Source organism: Chlorocebus sabaeus, chromosome 25 (genome assembly GCF_047675955.1).
Source record: "Chlorocebus sabaeus isolate Y175 chromosome 25, mChlSab1.0.hap1, whole genome shotgun sequence".
In the NCBI taxonomy this organism is placed as follows: Eukaryota; Metazoa; Chordata; class Mammalia; order Primates; family Cercopithecidae; genus Chlorocebus; species Chlorocebus sabaeus.
In genome coordinates this window covers 77,313,905-77,340,126 of record NC_132928.1, presented here as the reverse complement: position 1 = coordinate 77,340,126, position 26,222 = coordinate 77,313,905, and the positions used below count along the sequence as shown (strand labels likewise).

The window sequence follows — 26,222 nt, the reverse complement described above, 5'->3', positions numbered from 1 at the left end:
GGAAATCTGGAAGAATTTGGCTGGTCCTTGCGTGATGGGAAGGATCTGGGGTGAGGAGAGAAGAAGGGAGGACTCCATATAAAGAAACATCATGTCCATTCCAGATTCCCATCATCTCTCCCTTCACACAAGCTACTGCATGTGGCATGTGTTATTGGGCATGTGAGAAAGCACAGGAAACATAGCAGGAGGATCATCATGTCTATTTCAAGCATGAGAACTTCTTTTCAATGTAAATCATTTGAGAGACCTCCCACAACAGAAGTTGTGCTTTTAGACTATTTTGCACTAAGAAAATTGAAAAATCACAAAAAAGACTGTTCAATAATATTTTTAAATGACTATGCATATATATTTAAATATAATCATCAAAAATATTGTCAATATGAAGCCAAAAACCCAGTAATATTTAATATTTATATGGATTCTTCTTTCTTTCTTTGCTATGTTGAAGAGATGGGGTCTTGCTATGTTGTCCAGGCTGCAGTACAGTGGCTATTCACAGGTTCAATCATAGTTCATTATAACCTTGAACTCCTGGCCTCAAGTGATCTTCCTGCCTCAGCCTCCGAAGTACCTGGGACTACAGGTGTATGCCACCATGCTCAGCCAAAATTTATGTGGATTCTGAGTCTATAAAATACCACTGGATTAGGGTTCAATGGAAGTGAGAGCTAGCTCAATGGAATGCTAAATGGCTGTGGGCAAGAATTGGCCTGTATGTATTAATAGTTACCAGTAACCAGGTTTCTCTCCAGTCTGGATCCCATGGGCAATTCTAGTGGGAGAAATATACTCCAAAGTGACAAGTCTTACAAAATGTAGACAAAGGCTGTTAGTAGCTCCTTTTTCCTACAGTTTAGTGACAGAATATTTTTATATGCATCTACGTCTATAGCCATAGCTACCTGTGATAAATTAGGTTTCAGTAGAAACTAAACACCGCATGTTCTCACTCATAGGTGGGAATTGAACATTGAGAACACTTGGACACAGGAAGGGGAACATCACATACTGGGTCCTGTTGTGGGGAGGGGGGAGAGGGGAGGGATAGCATTAGGAGATATACCTAATGTAAATGATGAGTTAATGGGTGCAGCATGCCAACATGGCACATGTATACATATGTAACAAACCTGCGCATTGGGCACATGTACCCTAGAACTTAAAGTATAATAATAAATATATAGAAGAACATCAAAACACTTCGCAGCCATAAATGCAGGGAAGTATGCACTTGGTAGCCCCTCTCTCTGGGGACTCCCTCCAAAACAGGCTGAAAGTATTTTACGTTGGTTTAGACTCACCTGAATTCTATCTGAACAGCAGTAGTTGGCAGATATCCCGCCTGAACCAGGATGTCTATATTAGCACCACTTCCTGTGCTAGAGGTGACAGAAGGTAGACGATGTCTTGGCTCAGCTGACATGCCAAATTTCAAGGGAACAGTGGGGACAGGAAGCAGGCTAGGGCTGGGCTAGAACAAATGACCTAATGAAGGATTAATTCTGCAGTGGATAGTCAGCCACTCAAATTACATCGCTTGGGAGAGGTGTGGAGAACTGAGATTTGATCTTGCCAACAATGACAGACAAGGAGAATTTATTTGTCAAGTGGAACCGGGCAGTACAAGTCTCAGACGGAAATGATGTGCTATCGGAGAGGAGCTGTGCCTTAGGTCCAAGGGTTTGTCACATTGAGATTGAATCAGAGACAGAATAGAAAGAAAGGGGTCTTGCTCCTGGAGGGAAGTTCTTGGCAAGGCGAGGCTGACGGTCAAGGTCATAGTTAAAATTTTCCCAGGTCAGACATTAAATCCAGTACTGAAAGTGAAAATTGAAAACTCCATAAAATCCTAGTCCTATGAAATGGTAAAAATGACAGGAGTTAGAGAAACTGAGGTGAGGGGGCATGGGAACTGCTAGAGCTCACTAGGGTTAGGACAGACTCTGCACTGGTTGTAGAATCAGAAGGGCGAGGCAGAGCAGGCTTGGAAAGGGAAGGTCTCAAAGCCCACAATGCATCTGCCAGCTACTGCTTGTCAAATTGTTTTTTGTTTTTTGTTTTTAATTGTTGGCCACCATCGTTTTTCTCAAAGCGTTCATATTCCGGTTGGTTTCAGGATGAACTGGCGCAATTGGTGAGAAGCTGGCAGGGGCTCAGAATATTCCTTCTGTTGACTTCCTGTCATCACTACTGAACCCTGGGTCTGTGTCAATGTGACAAGCTGCAGCTGCAGCCTCAGCAGAGGAAGCTAAGAAGGTACATGTCGGCCAGAGTCCTTGGCCGTCAGGAGGGGATGAGCGGGAAGCTCCAACAGGTGGGAGAATGCAGATCGCCAGCCTAAAGCAGAGAGCCTGCCAGAGGCTAGGAGAATCTGCAAGCTGCCAAAACTTCTGGATAGAAAACAACACATAAGCTAAAAACTGAGCCAGAGGGCCACTATATACTGGCACTCAGTGCTGTCCATCATGGGGTACTGAGGGGACTCTGGGTTCCAATCAAGCACTGCCTTTCAGAGTTTGTTCAGAAAGCACTTCCACAACCATTGGATTCTCAAAACTAATCCATGGTATGGACAGGGCAACTACAATGGTCTCCAAGTGTACAGTAGGGAATGAAATGCTTGAGGCCACACAGTTATCATATAAGCCACACTATGGCTTAACGTTTTCAATTGCTTCACCAAACCAAAATTACTATTATAATGATGATCATTTAGAGACAGAGTCTCAGTCTGTCACACAGGCTGGAGAGCAGTGGCATGATCCTAACTCACTGCATCCTCGAACTTCTGCATTCAAGCTATCTTCCCACTGCATCCTCCTTAGTAGCTAGGAATACAGGTGCACACCACCATGCCTGGCTAAGTTTTTACTTTTTTTGTAGAGATAGGGTCTGGCTATGTTGCCCAGGCTGATCTTGCATTCCTTGCCTCATGTAATCCTCCTGCCTTGGCCTCCCAAAGTACTGCCATTACTGGCACGAGCCACTGTGCCCAGACCAAAATTATTTTTATTTCTTGAGTTGAAGACAACACTAATGGAGATCTATACTCACTGGGGCATGCAACTGCTAAGGGAAGGTAGCAGGCTAACAGAGCTCTCCAGGTGCTAGCTTCACTAATGAAAAGGGAAGCCTTTCATGAGGCAGGGAATTGCTTGAACCCGGGAGGCAGAGGTTGCAGTGAGCCAAGATCACGCCACTGCACTCCAGCCTGGGCAACAGAGTGAGACTCCGTCTCAAAAAAAAAAAAAAGAAAGAAAAAGAAGTGGGCGAGGTCTTTCATATCTGCACATCCTCTCCGTGGAGGGCGGGCAGAGGCAGCAATATAGTGATGAGTGATCTGAAGAAAGAGTCTGCTTAGTATGTGATGTGAACAAAGGTATCTTCCCTAATGGAGAAGATAGGGCCTCTCAGATCCCAGAAACTAACTTCCATTTTGACTGATTTTGCCTCCTGTCATATACATCAGATTATCTCTTCATAAAATCAAAACTTTCCATTGATGTTGAAATTTTATTCCAAAGTTCTGAAAGGCTAGTAATTTTTCAGAACAGGGTTTCTGCTGGACTTGCTGAACTTTAGAGATGAAAATACATTGCATCTAGGAAAACACTATATTCAACAATTAAGCATCCAGGCACATTTTATTACGCCGATTAACTTTCAAAAGTAAACATGGTAGAGGGATTTGATTAAAATTTTATTAGGCTCATAGATACCTTTAACAACAGTCTTATGTAAGGAGGATACATTTTAAATTCGCAAACATAAAAGACGACATCTCTAGTTACTCACTGATCCTCCGAGATCATAGTGAGAATAATGCTATTAGTCATCATATGATATAAAATCAGGTTCCATAAGTGAAGGACAGACACATGTCTCTGCATACTGATCAGAGTCTCCATCTTCATATGATTCACGGTTCATTCATCTCTTATCTAAAGTGCCACTACACCACAGCTGTTCCCAGTATAAACTTCCCGGCACTGCAAACAAGACCCAATTTCTTAATAGTCACACTGGAATCGTCCAGGCCATTTAGCAGTAAGCAACTGAGACTGCCAATGTTAACACAGTTATTAGGCAAGAACAATATGTTGGCTGGGAAAATGACAGAGATTTTAACTAAAAATCTGAAAAAAGAATTATTTTATAATTTACAAATACATGAGGCAACTGTGCTTCTAACCATATCGTTTAACTTTCTGTCTATTCAATTTACAAGTGTGAATCTAAGAAATTCCATTTCTGCCAATTTCACATTTTTTTCTATGCTCACTTTCAACAGGTTGCCTGCAATTACAGGCTAAAATATCATTAAAAGAACTTCATATTTTAAATACCCTAATTTAAAATAACACATTTTCTTTGTTAAGAAAATAAATCGTTTGTCTTTATAAGGAAAAAATGAGAAGGTACACTCTAAAGAACTTTTACACATTCCTAAGTAATCTTCAAAAGTAAATAATACTTTGAAGTGACATTTTACTTCCCCCTACCCCAGAATAAAAATAGGGTACTGAATATTCATCATAGATTTCTCTAAATTTTAAAGCAAAGTTTCCTAAATAAGCTTAAATGTAGGTTTAATACAGAACGACTCATTATAACACTTGTTCTTTCTTTAAAACTTGACCAATTCCACACTTGCTCCTTTTCCCAAATTACACTTTTCTCTTACAACAATTTTCCACACAGAACATTTACAAAGATTTTTCAAAGTCTACTTTTTATCTCATTTTCTTTTTCAACTATCGAGTTCATTTGAATAATGACCCAACGCTATTTAAAAAAAAATATTTCGACACTGCTATTTTCATGCTACATTCAATCTCATAATACCCCCCAACCTAGAGAAACACTGTAAATCAGACCGGCAAGATCATTATTTTTAAATTAGTATTAAAGCGAATATTATATTTCCATATGGAAACCACTACAAAAACAATGTGCTTTCTAGCCCAACAATAGCTAATTATGTATTAAGCTAATTGAGACAAACCATGTAAACAAAATCTTAAAATAGGCTATTCGGCAGTCGAAGCTATGATGTAAACCACATTTCTGTGGCATGTTGGAATGCACACTGAAGAAGCAGGCATGTTCCTTGCACATGTAAACTTCGGAATATCAGCTCTTATAACAAGAGGGTGCACCCAACACCTCATTTATCACACAGTATTTGGAACAGAAATACCTTAGTCTTTTATTAGCATGGTACCACTACAATACTGCCTGTATGCAGGTATCTGCTCTAGGCCTAGCTTTCCCCTTTCTGAACTACAGGTTCTTATACATAGTCCCTCTTAAGTAAACATACGGGCATTGTTTTAAACACAGGAAATAATGATGAATGGTTCATGCAATATAACGATCTCACAATATGAAATTATCTGGACTATATAATCACTGCACCCAGTTAAAAATTATTTTTCAAATAGTAACCTACAAAGGTCAAAATGGGGGGAGGGGAGAGGTTATCTGTCTTGGAACTCAGAGAGCAAGAGCGAAAGGAAAAGTCTGTGCAAAGCATATTGTGAAATAACCAGTGTTCTTAACCACACATCGCTTTGATAAATACATTTCTGTCCTAAAGAGGGCCGTCCTTTCACATTGCAAACACTGACACGGGCAGGCATCGAGGGGACATATCCTTGCAGCCTTTGGACAGGTTCCAGTAACACTTGCAGACAAATGAAGGTTTGCATTCTTGAAATCTGTCCATATGGATACAGTTCCCGAATCTCTGCTGCCTCTACCACTTCCAAATGCGTGCAAGGAGAGTCGGACACACGCACAAGCATGCAGAACAGGATCTCCATTCCAACACGCACACCGCGAAGTAGACAAGTGAATTCTGCTGCTGGAGTCAACTGTCCGCCCGCCCCCGCCGTTTAAAAACACGCAGAAATTAACCTCGCTATTAGGAGGCAATGCTGAGAAAGTGTTCCAAAGAGGAGAAACGGTGCAGTCCAGCGGCCGCTGCCTTGCCAGTGTGGACTCTCCCTGGGTCAGTAAAGATGCGCACTAGGCTAGGTGCCTTCGCCCAAGTGTTACTCGAAGTGCCAAATCTGCCTTTTCGCCCCCTGAAATGCAATCCGAACTTGCGGCCCCGTTGCGAGGTTGGCGAGTGCCAGCTTTAGCCTTCTTAGAAAGAAATGACAGGAAACCAAATGGGGAGATGGGAGACAAACGCTCAACACACGAGTGTGCTCACAAACACCCCGAGCCCAGTAGCTCCTCACGCTCGGGGGCACTTTGGAACCTCAGATCCGGCACTGGGGAAGAGAGAACCGAAGCGAGGGAGAGCGGGGTGGGGCGTCCCCGGCTCTCTCCGGGCCACCTCTCGCATGATTCCCGTCCCTTTCGGGGCACTCGGGTGCCACCGGGCATTCCCCACCCTCAGTCCCAGAACTCCAACTCCGCACCGGATCGCGCTGTCAGAATTCAAGTGCCCCCATCTTCCCCAAATCAACAGCCTCTCTCGTCCCTCCCCAGTTCCATCTTTGAACTCCAAACACAAGACCTCTCCTACCCGCGCCGAAAACTTTTTCCTCTTTTCACAACGAGATAAAGCAAGAAACCAGGTCAGCCGCTACCGCCACCCGCTCTGCCCCGCGCCTGGGTGGCGGGCGCCGTCCCTACCTGGCAGCTGCGCTCCAGGTGGCTGTCCCACGCCGGTCTCCGCGCCTGCCCGGTGCGCGGGTGGCGTCCGCTCCACCGTCCCTTCGTCTCCTCCGGCTCAGCGTTCAGGTAGCGACTGTCCTCAGGATCGCGCGCCCCTGCCAGGAGCTGCCCTTCGGTTCATTGCCCGTCTTCCCAGAAGCGCTGCTGCCGCCCGGGCGGACTGACGAGGAGCCTGGGGATCCGCGATGGCACCGATGGCTCCGCGGTGTGCGCTCCGGGGTCTGAGAGCGCTCCGCCCGCGGGCAGCTGTGGCCGCGCGTCACATGCCGCCTCCGGGCAGCGGCCGCGGCACCTGCCCAAGCGGCAGCGCTCCCGGCTCGGCAGTGCCGCCCCCGCGCCCTGGGCTCCCCTGCACGCTCCGGCCCTTTCTGTTCACGCCCTTTTCCCTCTGTCTCCCGCCTCAGTTTTTCTCTTTTCTCCGTCTCCCTCTTTATCGTGTATTCCCTTTCTCCAAAAGCAGATAGAAGGGGCTCCCAGGGGGAGGAGGGTCTTTTCCTTCCCACGAACTCTTCCTCTGCCTGGTGGTGGCGGTCGTGGCTACTGCTGGCCGCTCCTCCTCGCCTTCCTCCTCGCTTTCCTCCTGCTCCTCCTCCTCCTCCCCGGACTGCGAGAGCTGGTGTAATGCACAGGCTGCCTGCTTGAGACCCAAACCTGCCCGGCTTCTGAGCATGCTCAGTCGCCCTGCTGGCGCCTAGTTCCACTGCCGCGTGCCCGCTGGGCTCGGCGTTCTCCGCCTGGCAGGGGGCGAGGAGATCCCAGGGTACTCCTGGGGTGGGTGGACTGAAAGCGGGACACCAAGCAGGGGAGAGGAGGGCCTCACCCACCCAGCATGGCCTCACCTGTTCCCAAATTGTGCCTCCCGCGGCGCTTCAAGGATAGATTTTGCCGGTCAGTTAGTGGTGGTGTGTTCGCTTTTAAACTGGTTTCCCTGGACTGCTTAGAAGGACTGGAAGGAATTCGATTCCTGGGGCACAACTTATCGATGAATGAACTTCAGCTCAGTTACAATATACGAGTCCGTGGCAAGCCTTTCTCTAGGGAACAGTCTGATGAATCTACTTTTTGACATTTAGTGAGTCTCTTTCTGCAGAGCGGTGTAGTAGAGGACGACTTGACTTTTCCCTCCCTGGACAGTTACATCTTGGGAGAAAATGAGACAAGCATCCATGAAGAAGACACTGACGTGCACGCGCACGCGCATACACACACACACACACACACACACACACACACACACACCCCTGTTTAAATCAGAAAATAAAATGAAAGGTATAATCTTGCTAGCCAGGCTTTTAAAGCTCAAGAGGAATGAAAATCTAAGACAGAGAGAGAGACAGAGACAGAGAGAGAGAGAATAGGTTATTATGTACTACTGCCAGCTAACTATATAAGGAAAAAGTGGAGAGATACCAAAGTTGCAAAGATACCAATGAGGCTGTCCCACGGCACTCTAGAGATTTTGTTTAAAAAGCATGTAAAGAAAGATGACAGGGGAATCTCACGAGAAAGGACAAGCAAAACGATAACTGAAAAAGAAGAAAATAATGAAAAGGAAGGAAGGAGGAAGATAACAAGAAGAAAAAATCAAAGCAAGAAATTGAAGCAGAGTATGAAGTGAAATATTTAACAATATTAAAGGCAGCAAGTGATTTTAATTCTATTTGGAACAAGAAGATAAATAGGAAAAAGAGCTCTTTGAAAAATTAAGTAACGTTAAGAGATTAGAGAAACACCAGCATACTAATTCTTTTATGAATCTATATTCTCCTCTAGGTAGAACAATCTTTAGGAGAGAAGCGACTAAACTTTGTGTAGAGAGGATTGAGATCATGATGGGAAAAGAGCTAGTGAGAAAGCATGTGGCTATTTAAATTAATTAAAATACCCAGGCTTAGGTAAATTGCATCCAGGATACTAGAATAGTAATAATAATAACAATATTGTAACAATTTTATTGAGATATCTATCAGAAGAAAATATAACAGTTCCTTCAGATATTTCTTTAATCTTTAAAACAATCAAACAAGTATTTTGTCCCTGTTTACTAAAGGAGAAAGGAATTTAAAGGAATAATTTAATTGTCCATTATATAGCTAGTAAGGGGAACATAAATTCAGATTTAATATATTTCCCATTACATAGAATTGTTATTTGCCTGTGGGAACAGGAGTAGCTTTGATAATATTTGATAATATTGATTCATAAAGAACAGACAAGGACCGAAAGAATGGACAATTAGTGATTATGTGGTTTTCGGAAAAAGACAAAAGTTATTAATTTTTAATGAAAATATTCTGGTATATATACAATGGTTAAGTTTGAGACTGGCCTCTGGCAATGTTCTGGAGAAGATCCTGAAATAAATCATTTGTGACTAGTGAGAAAAGAAAAGGAAGCAGCTACAATTTAGTAAAATAAATCATACCAGATGAAATTCACTTCCACTTGTAAGTAGTTGCTAAACTCATAATACAGTATTTCCTGATGTCAGCCAACCTTCCCATTATCATTATGGACAAGGTAAATGTAGATTGCATGTTTGTATCAAACAAATTACAGTTTAGACAGAGTTGCCTCCAGTTTCTTGGTAAGTGGATTCATGCTGGGCTTGAATAAGGTATTGGTTCTGCCCTTGGTGCCAGACCATTCAGCAGATTTATCAAATTATATTTCAGAGGAAAATATAAAAGGGATACTTAATAGATTTGAGAATGAATCAAACTGGAGGCAATGCTTATTTCAAGATGCCAAAAATCAGAAACCAAAGAGTATTTACCTTTGGATGTTGGCCTAAAACAAAGGAAATCAGCTAGAACTGAAAAATACTTAGAAATCCTGCATTTTAGGTTTGTTTTAAAAATACACAAGATAACCAAAGGATTTATTCAATTATGAAACGAGACTCTGTTTCTGGACAAAACAATTAGCTAATAGCACTCACTTGCCTTTCTACCACAAAATAGCTATAAAACCTGGAAAAACTATATAAAATAACATTTTTTTGCTTCTGCAAAACCAACATAGGGCTGCAATTTGGGGTAATTGGAGGCACATGGAATGAACCCATTTCCATGGATTAGTTTTCCTCAGGGAAATTTTTTCAGCAGAAGTTTTGGGAGGTCGAGAATAAGCAGAGAGCTACAGTTTCACTGAGCAGAGGGCATACAGCGCAAGAGCTTGGAGCTATAAAGTAACTAAGGTTTCTGGAGTTGAACAAGGTAACGGAGAGGTGAGTACTGAGAGGCAGCACCAGAAGTCTGTGTGGCAATTTCTCTCAGCTCCTTGGCTGAACTGCTAGGCTGCGTGTGTCCAGAGGGATGATTCTGGAGATAGAGTGCAGTGGCAGAGAGGCTGAAATTTGAGTGGAGGTTCTAGTGATCACACAATTCTGAAGAGATGTTGGAGTTCGTTTCCAGCCAGAGTGGAAAGACTTTGGTGAACACCTCACACATTTGGATGAAACCCTTTAAGGAGACTCCTTAGATAGAAGGATGATATCCTAAGTGAAAGAATAAACTGAAATAGACGTGACTGAACAAAGCAAAAACTAGGCTTCTGTAGGATTAGGGTGATCTACCAATGACTTAACCACCTGCTAGAATACAACTCGAAGTTTTTGAGAGGAAGAAAACATAAGCTAGAATGTCTACAAGTGCAGCATGCAATCAAAACTTACCAGACATGCAAAGAAGCAGAAAAGGCTACCTGATGGCAAAAAGAAAAAAGAAAAGAAAAGAAAAGAAAATACAATCAATAGAGCTCAAGAAATGATACAGATTTTGGAATTACTAAGCAAGGGTTTTTAAATAACCATGATTAATAAGTCAATGAACTACCCTGGAGATGGGAAAAATGGATTAAACAACAGAGGATTTCAGCAGGATATTAGGTTTTATAAAAATAATAAAATGAACTTTGTTGAATTGCTAAACCAAGAAGTAATTACATAGGTTTAAAAACCACCTGGATACTACACAAATAAAACTGATGGTTTCATATACAAGTCAATAGAAAATGTCCGGAGAGAGCAGAAAGTGGTGGGGGGGAGGGGGGGGGATGGTGGGGGGAGAGAGAGAGAGAGAGAGACTAGCAGAAGTAACATTTGAAAAAATCGTGGTGAAGACCTTGAAAGATATTGATATGGTTTGGCTGTGTCAACATCCAAATCTCATCTTACAGCTCCCATAATTCCCACATGTTGTGGGAGGGAACTGGGTGGGAGATAATTGAATAATGGGGGCAGGTTTTTCCCGTACTGTTCTCGCGATAGTGAATAAGTCTCATGAGAGCTGATGGTTTTAAGAATGGGAATTTCCCTGCACAAGCTCTCTTCTCTTGTCTGTTGCCATGTGAGATGTGCCCTTTACTTTCCACCTTGACTGTGAGGTCTTCCCAGCTATGTGGAAGTAAGTCCAATAAACCTCTTTCTTTGTAAATTTCCCAGTCTTGGGCATGTCTTTATCAGCAATGTGAAAACAAACTAATACAGATATCAACCAAGAAATTCAAGAAATTCAAGAAGCTCAATGAACCCTAGACTAGAAAAACCCAAAGAAAACCCCAGCTAGGCCTATGAGAGTCAAATTGCCGAAAGAGGAAAAAGAAAATGTAAAAACAGCCAGAGGTTAAAAAAAAAATCGCCTTTGGGGGAACAATATAAATGAACATTGATTTCAGCAGAAATATCATGGAAGGTAGAAGATAATAAAGATATTTCAGGTACACAAAGAAAAAAATAAAAACTATCAAGCCAGAATTCTCTGTCCATTGAAAAGAATCTAAAAATGAAAAAGATTTAGACTGACAAAAACTGAGAGACTTCATTGTCAGCTGACTATAAACTACAGAATTTACTCAGGGTTATTCTTCAAGCTGAAGGGACATAGTCTCAGATTGACTATCACAGAAATGTAAGCAAGAATAAATAGCCACAGAAAGGGTAAATGAGAATATATAAAAGACTAACTGTTTAACATACAAAACATAAGAGTATCTTATGGGGCTTATACTATTTATTAAAGTCAAATATAGAATAACAACCTTAAAAGCATAAATATAAGATCCTTGCATTGGATGATGATTTAAGGTAACAGTGTTAAGGATGATTTTTTAAGTGTAACCAATGAAAGAATGACATCAAAACGCACAACAAAAAAGGTAACAGAGAAAATAAAATTGAATTATAAACTATACTTGACTGATGTCAAAGAAGGCAGGAAAAGAGGAATTAATGAACAAAGAACAGATGGGGCAAAGAGAAAACGATAATAAGATAATAAATGTAAAACTGAACTGTGTTATTCATTACATTAAATATAAATGGCTGTTTTAAAGACAGATATTTTTAGAATGAATAAAAATATGTATTTGCTGTTTAGAAGAAAGACTTTTAAAATATAAGGATATAGAAAGGTTGAGAGTAGAGGGAACGTTCTATCATGCATATACTAAATGTTTTTAAGGTACTGATTTTCCTTAAATTGGCCTAAGTTCCAGTGCATTCCTAATCAAAATCCAAGATGTGTGTGTGTGTGTGTGTGTGTGTAAATTAATAAGCTGATTCTGAAATTTTTATGTCTATTCAAGGAACCAAGATAAAACATTATTGAAGAACAAAATTGGATATTTAGACTTACTATCAGATTTCCAAACTTATTATAAAGCTACAGAAATCAAGATATTACGTTATTGTCAGAAGGAAAGTAAAATAGACCAATGAAGAATAATAGAAGGCTAGATATAAACCCATACTTTTATTTGAATCTAAGCAGCCCTCAAATCAGTCAATAACAGTGGAAACTAATTTATGGTGGTAGAGAGTTACTGGGTTAGAAGAGAGTGAAGAGAGTATTTACAAAAACGTGGAAATAAAAAATACATGGGTTGATGGTAATGTTCTATCTTGAGCTGAGTGGTAGTTACTAAAGTAAATTGATATGTAAAAATTCACCAAACTGTACACTTCAAATGTTCATGCATTACTGTGTGTTTATTATATCTCAGATTTTCCAAATTATATGTTGAGTATTAGATACAAAGCACTAGGGCCCAGACAAGATGGGGAACTGAAACTTAAGGATCATCAAATTCCTGCTCTCCAGAATGGGGATATCTGGTTTTCAAAAGTTTATTGAACCAAAACTTGGAGATAATTGTTAGAAACTTGAACAACTTTCTTCCCATTGAGGGACTAAACAGTATACAGATTACATGAAGTACTAATTCCTTAGTACTCTATTTTCATTCTTCTGAGTTGATCTACCAGATTTAAGGATAAAGCGATTGATCGAAAAACACTTATTCTTTCAGGACTGTCTTTACTCACTTACTTTAAACCACTCTTTGGACTTTGCTAAAATGGCAGATACTAGGTGGTGTTCTAGGGATACTAAGACATCAATCAATAATTAAAGGATATAGCTCCTCTTAGAAGTCTTAGAGGATGGCCGGGTGCAGTGGCTCACACCTGTAATCCCCGCATTTTGGGAGGCCCAGGCAGGCGGATCACCTGAGGTCAGGAGTTCAAGATCAGCCTGGCCAACATGGTGAAACCTCGTCTCTACTAAAAAAGACAAAAAATTAGCTGGTCGTGGTGGCATGCACCTGTAATCCCAGCTACTCAGGAGGCTGAGGCAGGAGAATCGCTTGAATCTGGGAGGCAGAGGTTGCAGTGAGCCAAGTAGCATCATTGCACTCCAGCCTGGGCAATAGAGCGAGACTCTGTCCTCCCCCACCCCCAAAAAAAAAAAAAAAAACTTAGAGGACAAGAATGGTTTTCTCAAAGTTTTGAAGAAAGAATAAATAAATCATGCAGTTCTAGAAGAAATAATGGTGATATAGGCTGCAGCTCATGATAGGGAAGACTTAGCTTAACTTTCATAATGCATCTGTCTGCCCTAAGACGTGGTGAGCTTTTCATGTCTGAAAACATTCCAATATAGAATGATAATAATAATCACTTCTGACCTCATTTTTTTCTCTCCCTAGACTGTGCAGTAGAAACCCCATATTTTTGTTAGGAAAGGGGCTATGTACTTTGTATTTATATTAACAACTACTTTATCAGGAAATTCATATTATTGCCCTTTTATGGATGGGGAAACTGGACAAGTGACAGAGCAAAATCCAAACACAGCTGGGGATTTCCCTCTTTTAGATGATGATTTTAAAAGAATGGTGCCAGAGAGATTCGTGCAGTGTTGGAGGACATATATGACCTCTAAGATATTTTCCAACTCAGAGATGCTATGAATGTACCCTGAATGCATGGATGAACTTCAGTTTTGCAGATTCTGTGGCTTATTCAATTTGGTGAGGTTTCTTTATAAGAAAATAACACATTTATAAATATTAAAATAGGCCCAAGACCTTACAAGGGCGTTCATACAAACGAGAGGCTCTGAAGTTTGAGTTTGTTCACTTCCTAGCTATCTCCTACCTGTTTGTCATAAATGTGTTTCGTAGGGAGCTGCTAATGACAGGTTCCTCCAACAGAGTGTGGAAGAAGGAGATGACAGCTGGCTTCCCCTCTAGGACAGCCTCACAGCTAGTGGGGAGACTATGTTAGCAGACTAATGCACTGACCAAGCAAATAGCACTAGGAGAAAGCTGGTCCGTGAGCAGCTGGTGAGAAAAGGGGTGGTCATCATGTATGCCCTTTCCTGTTTTCTTTTTTATTGGGTTTCCTTTTGCCTCTCAATTCCTTCTGACGATACACAATGCTGGTTGGAATGTGGAGCACCTGGAAGTCTGGTTCATTTTCTCTCAGTCTCTTCATGCTCTTTCAGGTTCACTTCCTGTTGTTCTCAGTTCTACACTTGAGCACTCCCTTGGATAGCCACAGCTCCCACAACTGCAGATCTTGTGATGACAAATTCAGCATCGCCCAGCAGAACTTATGTTTTTTTTTCTGTCCTCTGTTTCCTGACCTTTTTCTTCTGAGTATTTTATGTTACCTCGTGAACCATCCTCTTCTCAGTCATCTACCTAGTAGTCCTGATTTTTTGACTTGTCTCCCTACACCTCAGTAAATCACTAATTACTATGGATTCAATCCCTAAAATTTTCACAAACTTGCAAATAGATTACGGGTTGAAACTTAGAGAATTCAAACTTGAGAAAAGAGTTTAAGTCAAGAAAAATGACCTTTACCTTGAGAGTAGAGGCAATGTCCTTTCCAGGAATAATTATAACAATATTGTGTTTAATATTTGAATGTAGCATTTGAATACCTTCAATATTCTTATTTGTGTTATTTTAATCTCTTGATGTTACTAACTCATTTTGTAGGGAAGAAAACATACTACAATAGGCATGGGTGTCTTATTAAATGTGACAGAAGTGGCAGAGGTTGGATTCATATTCAGTTTTCCACCACCCTGGAAATCATGCGGAGATGATTTCTGCTTGCAAATAAAACTAACCCAATGAGGGAAACAGCTGTTCTTAGGTGAAAACAAAACAAACCCCCCCAAAACCTTTATTCTCCTTATTATGAATCAAATTTTTCCTCTCAGATAATAGGTTTTTAAATTTATTATTATTATCATCATTATTATTGAGACCCAGTCTCACTCTGCTGCCTAAGCTGGAATACAGCAGCATAATCTCTGCCCACTGCACCCTCCGCCTCCCAGGTTCAAGCGGTTCTCCTGCCTCCGCCTCCCAAGAAGCTGGGATTACAGGCTGCACCACCACACCCGGCTCATTTTTCATATTTTTAGTAGAAATGGGGTTTCACCATGTTGGCCATGCTGGTCTCCAACTCCTGACCTCAGGAGATCCGCCTTCCTCGGCCTCCCAAAGTACTGGGATTACAGGTGTGAGCCACCGTGCTTGGCCATTGTTTTATATTATATAAATTTTTCAAACATGTATTGCGTTTACTTTGTATTATGTGTGGTACAATTTCAACTCAAGAATTTCCTGCTTAACATCCTACCTAGTTTGTGTGTTCTAGAGAACATGTGCCCAAGAACACAAAATAATTTTAACAGTTGCCAAAGAAAGAAATACATAATTTAGAGATTGAATGTACTCATAAAATACTACATAATTAATTTAAAAAGTATATATATATTCTTGATTATCTGTTGAATTATTAATGCTTGGAATAACACTTAATTGCATATCATTAAATATGTTGGCCGATGCTCCCAGAGCCATTTACCATGTGGACTGTGCAAAAATGACTTTTCTAGACAGTGGGAGACAGCATTTTGACCTGCAACATAAACTTCTATTTCTGTTTCAGTCTCTATCTATACAAAACTTCTTTTGGTTTTCATTTTTAGAGTTTTCTTTCCTCCTCCTCTTCTTTTTTTTTCCTTTTTCGCTGACAGACATTTGGGGGTTCTGAATTTTCCTTCTTCCTCCCTCCCTCCATCATTCATATCTTCCTTCCTTTCTTCTTTCCCTTCTTTTCTTTCCTTCCTTTCCTTCTTCTCTAGTATTCCAAAATTTTATAAACCAATAATCCTCTCCCCTGAAATTTAATAAATATGTAGCAACATTTATTAGCACTGTATATCGTTTGGCACCAGCATTTGATTTGCCTAGTGCACTGCGTCCTACCTCTTTAGTTGGTCATTGGATTAATTCCTCAATTACATCTGCTCTTCTCTACTTCTACTTCTACATTTTATTTATGTATTTATTATTTATATTATTATTATAATTTTGGAGACAGAGTCTTGCTCTGTCACCCAGGCTGGAATGCAGTGGCCCAGTCTTGGCTCACTGCAGCCTCCATCTCCTGGGTTCAAGCGATTCTCCTGCCACAGTCTCCCAAGTAGCTGGGATTATAGGCACCTGCCACCATACCTGGCTAATTTTTGTATTTTTAGTAGAGACAGGGTTTCACCATCTTGACCAGGCTGGTCTCGAACTCCTGACCTCAAATGATCCATCCACATTGGCCTCCCAAAGGGTTGGGATTATAGGCTGGAGCCACCGCGCCTAGCCCTACTACAATATTTTAAACCATGACACTTCTTTCCCTGACATTAGTGAGAAGATCTACCTTGCTACTCTCCCAAATTCTACACTTCATCCTTTCCAGTACATGTAGAATAATATTTTGAAGGCTTTGGTAATGCAACTCTTATGTTTCTATTCCCTGGGAGAGAATAACCTTTAAAATAAGTTCCCTAATATGCCCTCTAAAGGCCTTCCAAGTTTTAGCCCCTACATATTTATCTGTATTCATCCTAATGCCATCCTCATGTCAATTCCCACTGCTCCCACTACCTTATAAACCTTCCCTTTCTCTGGGAATTCTTACCAACTCTTTCCCCTCTTAGACTACTCTTGACTCTCCTACTCACCTAGCTTGCTATTGTTGGTCCTTGAGGTCTCAGCTTAGAGGTCACTTTCTCAGGGAAGCTCTCTAAACCAAGTTGAGTTTCCTAGATGCCCTGTATGCTTTCTTTTGAAAAAAACCTTATACTCCAATTCTAATGTTCCTGTAGACAGTAGCCCTACAGGTACAGGTATGTTATTGCTTTTCTCATTGCCATATCTCTACTACTCCAGATTTATTCTTCATCTAGGTCATCTTGCCTATTCTTAATTTTTAACATTTCCATATGAATTTTGCAAGTAGTTGTTGCTTTTCACAAAAAAATCCACTGAGATGTTGATTGAGATCACATTCAGTCTACAGATCAATTTGGGAATAACAACTCTCTTCACATTATTGATTCTTGCAATCCATGAATATAGTTTATCCCTTTGTTAATTTAAATCTTCTTTAATTTCTCGAAAAGGCAATGAGTTCACCTTGATGTAGATGACCTTAATCTGGTCTGGCTTGAACTGATTTGAAGCTCAGTTTCTTCAGTCTTGGGGAGAATTGTACTCTTTCCAGGTTTTTATTCCTAAGAGGCTCCAATTGAATCTCTGGGGTGGTTACAAGGAACCCTCTTACTTTGTCAGCCCTCAAACTCAATTCTGGTGTTTCCATCAAAAAGATTTCTGAAAAGTGTTCTTTGTAACCTAATCTTTTAATCCTTGCATTCTACTTGGCTATTAATCCACTTGGCTCAGAGAAACAAATGTCTCAAAGGGAAAGGTAGACTGCACCATGTCAATCTTACCTGAATGTGCTTTTCTCTTCTCTGAGATCTTAGTCCCTGAATCCAGGTTGTATTGAGAGCAGTCCAATCTTTGACTTTTACAAAAAAATAATTTTAGTTGTTCTCCTTCAAAGAATTTGATTTGATTCTGTTAAGGAAGTCAATAGTAAAGTTACATATTTGAAGGCTGTATATTCAACAAGTTCAAGACCATGTTAAATTAAATGTTATAATTGCATAAGAAAGGCGGAAAATGCCTTTGTGATCATACTTCTAAGTGACAATGGTAATGTCTTACCTCCTACTCTTGTTAGGCCGATTTCTTGACTCTTAACCTGAGCTTACTATTCTATTCCTCTGTGTGAGATTTCGGGACTAAATTTAGCATATATAAAACAAAGCCTCAATATTAATCTCAAACAAATTAGAGACTTATATATCCTACCCATAAAAAAAGACCTAGAAGTATACTAACACCACAGTCATCAGGAAATCACGTTCCTTCTAGCTTTCTGCTTTGGCATCTATAATCTTGTAGGTTTCAAGTTCTCCTTAGGGCCTATAATGGCTGTCATAGTTCCTGTAATCGTTTCTGTGTTTGAGGCAAGAAAAAGAAGGACATGGTAAGAAGGAAAGGTAAAAGGGCTTATCTCTAGCCTGGGATGGTTCACATCAACATTAAAAGACATATCCAACAACTACCCCCTTATATCACATTGACAAATCTGTTTGCAAAGGAGACTATGAAATGTAGTCCTTTGCTCAGAATAGAATCAAAGCTCTGTAAGTAAAAAAGACAGGGAAAATGGATATTGGATGAAAATGATAGCAGTCCTGGAGTGGTGGTGCATGCCTGTAGTCTCAGCCGCTATGGAGGCAGAGGTGGGAGGATGGCTTGAACTCATTTGAGTCCAGCCTGGACAACCTAGTGATACCCCTCTCTCTTAAAAAAACGCAAACCAGCACTGTCTCTGCTGTATTTTTTCTTTCTCGTTGCTCTTAGGATTAATGTATAACATATTTGGAAACATTACCTCTAGCTATAAAATAGCCTCTGACACATTTTCTTTTTTTTGAGATGAAGTTTTGCTCTTGTTGCCCAGGCTTGAGTGCAATGGCACAATCTCAGCTCACTGCAACCTCCGCCTCCCAGGTTCAAGCGATTCTCCCTCCCTCCACCTCCCAGGTTCAAACGCCTCCCAGGGTTCAGCCTCCCAAGTAGCTGGGATTACAGGTCTGCACCACCACACCTGGCTAATTTTGTATTTTTAGTAGAGACAGGGTTTCTCCATATTGGTCAGGCTGGCCTCAAACTCCTGACCTCAGGTGGTCCACCCCAATTGGCCTCCCAAAGTGCTGGGATTATAGGCGTGAGCCACCGCGGCCGGCTGCCTCTGACACATTTTACTCATCCTTCTGTAATTCTGCTACAGTTCACAATGTTGCTCATATCACTCTATTTGTAAAACAGATTTATCTCTATAACTGATTACATTGCTATACACACCTAGCTATACTGTCCTAAATAAGCCTCATCTTAGACTGGGTTAAATTTAGCTGAAAAACATATGGGAATAATAGGTACTAATAGTTCTTTTTAATCTTCTAAAGTGTAGGTATGAAGTAAGTTTTATTCATTTACATACTCTCAAAGCTTAGTCAATACCCCATCCTATGATAAAATATTGCAGTCATTGAAATAGTCATAGTAAATAAGAATATAAATTGATTGAAAAAGAGTAAAAGAATTTTCAAGACTCCCAGAGTTGTGGAGTTTTCACTGATGTTAATGACCTGACTTTTAAGACATTATTAACTGAGTTTTAGGCCTGTATTTGTGCCTCTTGCCAAGCAAAGGGCATGGCATGCTTTTTAACAAATGTATTATTTTGTAAGCTTACATGGCTACATATATTTGGCCTACTTTGAAGGCATGCCAAAATTATACTTCTTTAAACCAAAGATAAAACAAAGTACCCAAACACATGAAATCAATCCCTTATCTCTGGACTCTCTGAGCTCAGTTAAGGCATATTGCTTAGAGATTCATAAGCTCTGTTGGCATTAGAAGTCATCTAACATCATTCTTTTTTATTGACTTAAGTTTTTTCTTTAACTTCCTTTAACTTTGATATACCTTTAAATTGTTCCAAAGGAGATTTAGGCATTACATTTTTACTGTTGACCAAGTGTTTATTTCTCAGTCTCTCTCTCTCTCTCTCTCTCTCTCTGTGTGTGTGTGTGTGTGTGTGTGTGTGTGCGCCTCTCTTTCTTGTTTATTTCCTGTATCCATCCTAAAATTCTATAATCAGCTCAGTTGCCTTTGCATGGTACACCCTATCACAATCTCATTGTATTGTCAGTCTCCCTAATTATCAGAATGTATTTTATTTTGGATTTTTTTTTTTTAAATTGTACTTTAAGTTCTGGGGTACATGTGCAGAACGTGCAGGTTTGTTACACAGGTATAAATGTGCCATGGGTGTTTGCTGCACCCATCAACTCATCATCTACATTAGGTATTTCTCCTAATGCTATCCCTCCCCTAGCCCCCCACTCCCATGGCAGGCCCTAGTGTGTGATGTTCCCTTCCTGTGTCCATGTGTTCTCATTGTTCAACTCCCACTTATGAGTGAAAACATGTGGTGTTTGGTTTCTGTTCTTGGGTTAGGTTGCTGAGAATGAAAAAAAGTTCATCAATGATCATTAGAGAAATGCAAACCAAAACCACAATAAGTTGCCGTCTCACACCAGTCAGAATGGCTATTATTAAAAAGTCAAAAAATAACAGATGTGGCAAAGGTTGTGAAGAAAAAGGAAAGTTTATACACTGTTGGTGGGAGTGTAAATTAGTTCAACCATTGTGGGAGACAGTGTGGCAATTCCTCAAAGACCTAAAAACAGAAATATCATTTGACCCAGCAATCCCATGACACAAAGCAATATAAATTGTTTTTTCATAAAGACACATGCACACGTATGTTTATTGCAGCACTATTCACAATAGCAAAGACTTGGAACCAACCTAAATGCCCACCAATGATAGACTGGATAAAGAAAATGGGGTTCATATATACCATGGAAAACTATGCAGCCATAAAAAGGAATGACATCCTGTTCTTTGAAGGAACATGGAATGAGCTGGAGGTCATTATCATAAGCAAACTACTGCAGCAACAGAAAATCAAATACCACATATTCTGACTTAAAAGTGGGAGCTAAATGATGCGAACATGGACACATAGAGGGGAACAACACACACTAGGGCCTCCTCGGGGGGTAAAGGGTGGGAGGAAGGAGAGGATTAGGAAAAATAACTAATGAGTACTAGACTTAATACCTGGGTGATAAAATAATCCGTACAACAAACCCCCATGACACAACTTTACCTGTATAACAAACCTGTACCTGTACCCCTGAACTTAAAATAAAAATTAAAAAAAATTCCTCCTGGCCTTTTGTAATTCTTCCCTTCTTCTTCTTGTCTGATACACCCAGGCAACTGCTGGTTTGCTTTCTGTCATGAGAGGTTAGTTTTCATTTTTAGAAATTTAAATGAATGGAATTACAAAGTATGCAGTCCTTCCCTTTTGGTATGGTTTCTTTTATTCAGCATTGTATTTGGGGATTTATCTCCGAATACTGTAGCATGTGCCTACAGTTAATTTGTTTTTGTAGTACTGAGTAGCACAGTTTGTTTATCTGATTACCTGTTGATGAACATTTGGGTTTGGGCTATCATATGTAAAGACTCTATGAATGCTTCTGTATGAGTTTTATGGATACATATACATTTATTTATCTGGTCTAACTACCTAAGTATGGAATGACTTGATCATACAAAAAGTGTATGTTAAACTTTTTAAGAAGCTGCCAAAATGTTCTATTTTATATTCCCACCAGCAGTAGATAAGTGTTCTAATTCCTCCACATCTTCCCCAATACTTAGTGTGGTCAGTCATTTTAGTTTTAGCCATTCTAATGGGTGTGCAATGATACTTGATGGTGGTTTTAATTTGCATATTTGTAATAAATATTGGTGTTGACCGTATTTCATGTGCCTATTTGTCATATCTCATATATGTATATGTATATATGTGTGTGTGTGTGTGTATATATATATATCAGGATTCCTCTCTTCTACCACTGTGTTCAGAATATTCTGGGGTAGAAGAAGGGCATCTGGTCAAAGGAATAGACAGTGCAGTTGGTTAAAAGGAGGCGGCATAATTACCACTGCATCCAGAATATTCTAGGGTGGAAGAAGGGCCTGTGGTCAAAGGAATAGACAGTACAGTTGGTTAAAAGGAGGCGGCATAATTACCACTGCATCCAGAATATTCTGGGGTAGAAGAAGGGCCTGTGGTCAAAGGAATAGACAGTGCAGTTGGTTAAAAGGAGCTGGCATAATTATCTTTCACAACCAGAGGAGAGAAGGCAAAGATAAGCATGGATATAGAAACATAAATGGCTGAGCAGAACTCACACGAAGTAAGGGACATAACATCTCGCTATTCTCGTTCCGTTCAAGTATTGCCTCTGTTTACTTCTTGGCTCACCTGGGAGAACCTTTGTTGCAGGTTGGAAGAGTTCTCTGCCAGAGAAATTGAGTTACACAGTTTAAGGCATGGTGCTCCTCTAAGAGAGACAGTCTTAATGCATCCCCAGGAGGAAACTACAGACTAAAATTTTTTTAGAGAACCAGACGAAAGCAGTTTGGGGAGAATAGAAATAATGATAAGTGGGAATTTGGATAAGTTTTTGGAAGCCTTGCTATTTTTTGAATTCTGTTAATATTTCTTTTATAAAATTTAGTGTAGAGTCTCATTCTTCTTCAATGCTTTTGAAGTAAAAATTGGGTTTCTTTTGAATAAAGAGCTTTTCGAGGACTAATGTTACGTCAAGGTTTAGATTTACATGCTTATATACACAATTTGTCATTGGCAGGGTGAATGTGGTAAGAGGTCATGCCTAATGGCTAAGGAGAACTACAAAGTCCGGGACAAATATTCACTGATAGTGTAGAGGGTTTGTTTGTATAGTGAGTGCACAGAGAACAGTAAAGAATAGGGAGCTTTGGGAAAATCATGAGAAATGAAAGAATTTGAAAAAAAAGTGAAGTTACATTTTTACTGATTGTTCTGAGGTCTTGGCTAAGTTTTAACACCATAAGATTTTTATTTGTAGCTACCCTAAGCTCCCAGGATCTAGGAGATAAGAAGTTAGATCATGGTATTGAATGCTCTGGGCCTGCATGGTATAAGTGTGAGACACAGACTGGGCAGGAAAGGTGGAAATGCAAAAAGAATTTTAGAGGGATATTCTGTTGTTATCAGGGTAGTGAAATCTACCACTGAACTTTATCCTTCAACTTGGCTTTGTCAAGGAGTTTCCTGATAAACCCATTCTTTCCATTGATTGATTGATTGATTGATTGAGACAAGAGTCTCAGTCTGTCGCCCAGGCTGGAGTGCAGTGACATGATTTCGGCTCACTGCAACCTCTGCCTCCTGGGTTCAAGTGATTCTCCCACCTCAGGCTCCTGAGTAGCTGGGACTACAGGCGTGTGCCACTGTGCCTAGCTAATTTTTTTTTTTTTTAGTAGAGGTGGGGTTTCGCCATGTTTGCCAGGCTGGTCTCGAACTCCTGACCTCAGGTGATCCACCTGCCTCAGACTCCCACAGTTCTGGGATAATTGATGTGAGCCACCACACCCAGCCAATTATTTTTATTACTGTTATTACCAATTATTGGTACACCACTGTTAGTATATTACCAATGATTGAACAAGTACAACACAGTACATCTGTGCATTGTGCCAGGGATACTAAGATAACCAAGACCATGCCCCGCGTTGATGGCACTCTCAGCATTTGCACTTTATTTCACAAACTTGTAAGACCTTTCATATCTTCAAAATGGTCTTATCACATCAGTATTTCATAATGAGATAATTCCTAATATTCTTTACAATTAAAATTATTTTGAATGCTATTCCCCGATGTTACATAATATGTCCTATTGTCTGACTCTTTTGTGGACAATTTCTCCATTTTATATTTCCTTCACCTCTGTAAAATGAGATATCTATTTTGATGAGAAAATATTTAAATATATCAGTTCTGATGCTTTATAAAATGGCAACTGTTTGAAATTCTGTTCTATGTTTTCTCATTATTTTTATGGAAGTTAGAGCTTCTTGTTCTTTTTCTATATTTACAGTTGTCTCTTAATTTTAGTAGTTCATTTACTTTTTCCCAATATTATTACAGCCCTGGGATATGAAAGAATGTTTAATTGCTCCATTAAGCCACATCTTTTGTGCTTGTAAAAAAACGGGGCTTCTAGCCAGATATCTTTACCTCTCCAGTCATTTATTAATGGACCAATAAAACATACCCTAAAGTGTTTTCATGCTCTAATAGAAATCATAGCAGACATTTATATAGGGGTTTCTTTCTGTGATATTCAAAGCGTTTGGCAGATTTTCACCATCAAGCTTACTGAATTTATGGAAAGCAGAGTAGTAATTGATTAAGCAAGGAACAGAAATGATTTCTGAAATACAGAACTCAGAGAGTGGCTAAATGAGGAGGAAAAACATTTTTGTATTTCTATCATATTACAAAACAATGGTATCTGCCATACAGGAAAATGTGGGATGGAAACAAAGTTGCAAAAATGTGCTCTGAAGAGGGCAGTGATGGGTTTGTCAAATAAAAGGGAGGAAATGCAAGTTAAAGAAGGAATCTGTGGGATTAAATGAAGTAAAGGAATACAGGGAACAAAATCAATGTTTCTGTTGTGTGTGGTGCTCGCTTTGAACCCTACCTACATATCATCAAAGATAAGATGCCAGCAGCAAAAAATAATTTCTAGGTTTGTCCAGCTGGTACAGGCTATAATGGGAAACACTAGGAATAATGAAGTCTGAAGATACAAATGCCATAATATCCCTTTTTTTCTAGTTTCACTTGATAGACAGTTTTGATACTTACGTTTCACTGGCAAGGATAATGAAATTGACACTTGAATTTCACATTTAGACATGGTATAGGAATTCAGATGCACAAAAAATATACTTCATAATTAACAGGGGAAGTCTACTTTCCAGGTTGAATACGTGATACAGGAAGAGTTTAGAGGTGTTGAGAGAGAAGAGAGATTTCTATTTTACCCTGCAAATAGATGAAAAGCACAAGAATAAAGAATAAAATCGAAATCATGCTATTCTTCCTTAAACTTTTTGATGAAATTAGCAAATAATTTCATGTATAATTTTAAAAGTAATGTAAGCTGAATTTTATTATTTTTGGATAGAAAGCAAATTCATGAGAGCGTCTAAGATGAATGAGAAAGCTTTGGAGAAATCTCATGCTTGTTGTTAGATATTTTGAGGTACATGGTCAGCTACCTGTCCACCCCAATACGTCAAATACAATTTCATACTCCTTTACCTTAGGAAGAATTTGGTGGATAAATTTGAGCTTTATTGCCATAAGAAAACAGTTTAAAGTGTCCTAATTGGACTCTGACAGGCAGTCTGGAAGTTATCAAATCGTCGATAAATCTAGTTACTACTATTTGAAAAGTAAATTATGAGAAAAATGAGAAATGAACCATTTTATTGCAAGAAAGCAGCGTGAGTAACTCTCTCCATGTAATAGCCCCTAATAAAATGTGTTTAATCACCTGCCGTGAACAGGAATTTCCTTTCGGCATTTCTAGAGTCAGAACAAAGGAACTATTTTACTTTTCCCTTTTAATACCTTCTCTCATTGCCTGTCTTCAGTACAGCTGAATTGGCAACCTGTTATGTGAAAGGTGGAGCACAAGGTTCCACCTGCCACTGAGTCTCCCCTCCCTTGTGTCTAGACACCTCCTCGCCCTTGAGGAACAATACAAGTCAGGTGACTGGTGTAGAGAAGGTCACTTACATTCATGTGTGTTACCTAAGAGGGTTGTATGAGAAAGTGTAAAGAACTCAAGGCTAGCATGGAATTTGTGGGCTTGTTTTTCTTAGTAAATTTCATGTTAACATGGTTTACTTTTTAATACTCTTTAGAAGCAGATAGAACTTGTTATTCATATACATTAAATATGTGTATATTTAAAGCTGTGGGCTATTGAGGCATTAGGAACTATCCAAGCAAGGGATAGATTTGGATTGAGTACTGGTGGGAAGTTGCTCCAGGCATGGGGAAGCAAGGCAACAGGTACCCACCCATAAACCTCCCAACTGTGTCCTGCTGACCCCTGGGAAATATGTACAGCTGACAGCTTTGTCCAAAGCAGGCCTGCCTCTTTATAATTTCATGGAATAATGAAATCAAAGACTTGGGATAACCTTTTACATCAACACCTTCATTTTAATAAAGCAAGAAGCTGAGGTTCGAGAGAGAAAATGATTTCTATATAGTCTCACTGCTAGGTAATACAAAACCTGGGACT

At 39.9% G+C, this 26,222-nt stretch overlaps 1 protein-coding gene across 2 annotated transcripts in view; it reads right to left on the bottom strand.

Annotated features, from left to right (window-relative positions):
* CHRM3 (cholinergic receptor muscarinic 3) overlaps positions 1-7,355 on the bottom strand; it is a 511,637-nt gene extending 504,282 nt beyond the window's left edge. For both annotated transcript variants that reach the window (XM_073011865.1, XM_037986064.2), the window contains exon 1: positions 6,655-7,355. The gene's annotated coding sequence lies outside the window, so the exon portion shown is untranslated. The remainder of the gene's footprint in view (positions 1-6,654) is intronic.
* Positions 7,356-26,222: the final 18,867 nt, after the last annotated feature.